We start from the raw sequence: 2,577 nt of genomic DNA, 5'->3' as shown, positions 1-2,577 counted from the left end.
ATTCTGCTATGGAGTATTCTGTCACACATTATATAATTAATAACAAGCCAATCATATTTAGTTAAATTCAAAATGGTGGCAATCTGTACGAAAGTTTTGCCATCCAAATCCAAAAAAGCTCCGTCGCCACTGTATTATTCACTACGAACGACATCGAAATAACATTCTAATTAAACTAAGCTCTGACAACAAATATTTATCAGTCTAAGTGGTTTTGTTAATTAAAGTATAAAAATATTTATGGCTCCAGAAGTACACCTCACAGAAAGGCTTACATTAAGTCAGAGTCACAGGGCTAATTGTTAATTAAGAAACTAGACTGGAAAACATGACCTAAATTCATGTGACAGAAACCTTACATTTAGTTTGCACAAACATTGAATTTATCATACTTTTAAACCAAACGAAAATCTCCTGATAAGGAGTTGACACAAACAGCTTACGCGTCGTATCCTTTGTCATCAAATCAATGCCACATAAACTGAGTAACAATACTCAACGTTTTCAACAACATTGATATAATAAACATATTTTGTATCCAACACGTGTTGCAGGTTTGTCAACAGTAGTTCTGATATGCGCAACTATTCTTAGCTTATCAACAGCAGTATATAAACTAAAATAATAAATATACAATATGTTACGATTTTGATAATAGAGTTCCTTAGTCTTTGAAATTCTTTCTGCGATGTCTTATCAAAGACCATCGACAAACACGAATGAACACGTTTTAATCAAGCGATGCCGCAGTCTAACAATAACTAGTAATATAGTAAGTTAAATCCACTCTGCCTTGACGAAGTCAGAAGTAAATTTGTTACAGTAAGAGAAAGGTGAAAAGTTTCCTTTCTAAAGTGCGTATATTCTTCTACAGTAAATTTTATGTTTAGTACAGTATTCATAAGTAGCGACGAAGTATATTAGAATGGATATAGAAATTAACAATTGTCACCTTGCACTCTCTAGGATTCTTGCCTTTAGATCGTAGACAAAACTTCATGCACAATGTCTGTGTGACGGCTGGGATGTTGCGCAAGGTTGACTTTTAGCATCTATTGGTACAGTACCGCGTACAAGATGTCCTTCTATTTTGTTATCCAGCAAATCAGCAAGCTTTGTAATCTGCCGATCTGCCGTTTATTTATAACAAATTTTGAGAAGCAACAGTAAATTTTCCGTTTTGCTAGTGTGTGAATCCAAAAGATCTGCATGTGCTGCACTGTACCATTTCGAGAAAGTCGCTAACAACTAAAACTCGCTAAAAGAAAGATTCAAGGCCTAGTAGCTTTCTGCAAGAAGCTTACTGTCCATCCGGCTACAGAAGCTGAATGGGCTACGAGTTAGACAATTCCCCGTATTAGTGTCTTCGCTTGGCAGTAACTATATTGTACTTTTGAGGCTCAATGTCATGTGATTGACTTGCGTGATAGATTTGGGGTCTCAATTTGGTCTATATATTAAAGCACAACTTGCTAAACATGCCCCACAGCCCTTACGTTAAATATAGTGCACAGGTATCGATCTTCCTTTAGAACCAGCTGTCAGAGTTACCGTGCCGACACATACGGCTACTACCCTCGCCCACACAGGTAATTTTAATGCTTTATTTCCCCGTTACGGTAACAGTCTGCATGAAATGATTGCAAAGAGATGTATCATAAGGTGACAGTTTTATTTAAAAGAATTTGATTTGGTTAGAGTTCTGCGCCTTCAACTAATATCAGGGGCGAATCAAGGGCTCTTTTGCTAGGGGGAAACCCGCATAATTCTTTAATTGTTTCGGATAATTCTTAGCAGGCCAGACCATGTCATGCGGTGGCTAGGTAGGTCCTAAGTCAGCTCTTCCAATTGGTTCTTCATAGACAATAACATGGCATTCAATACATATACCTAAGGTCCTACTACCACTGCAGTAGAACAATTGCAACGATGTATGTAAAGAGTCATGAAAGTCTTAGTCTTATAACTCCAGTCTAGTATTGCACTGCCTGGGGCCCGTGGCACAGGTGCAACATCCTGTATCCGCTCCTGAATATAGCATGCACTATGCCAGCTTCTGTTATTTGTTTACCTAACTATGTCTTCTTACACGCAATAGCGTTTCCTTTCAGTCAGGCATGCCGTAGCTGCAATTTTATGTACTAGCAGTGTGACAGCATTATATAATTCTAAAAGGCGCACGAAAGTGCAAATCTAAGGACCATCTTTAGACAGATAGCGGTAAATAAATCAAAGTTCTTAACAGAGAACGTGAGTGATTATTCAATCTAGTCAATTCAATATCTTGATCTAGACAGTTAGGAAGAAGAGCTCTCTATATAGAATGATATAAGCTGACTACCTCTGTCAGTTCCCGTTTCTTTCAGTGCAGTTGTAGTCTTTAGCTGCCTACAGTTCAGACACTACTTGAATTTTCAAAAGGCATAGAAAGGTCATCTGTTTATGGTGCTTTGTCTGTAGCTCCATTACATGTCAGTCAAGTTGAATTTCATGTCATAATTGCTAGATTGAAAACATGCCGAGAGTTTTTATCTTGTCTGTTGTTCTGCTAGTAACTGCTAACGCTAGTCATGACAT

The sequence above is a fragment of the Corticium candelabrum genome, chromosome 17, assembly GCF_963422355.1.
Source record: "Corticium candelabrum chromosome 17, ooCorCand1.1, whole genome shotgun sequence".
Taxonomy (NCBI): domain Eukaryota; kingdom Metazoa; phylum Porifera; class Homoscleromorpha; order Homosclerophorida; family Plakinidae; genus Corticium; species Corticium candelabrum.
This window is presented reverse-complemented; position numbering follows the sequence as displayed.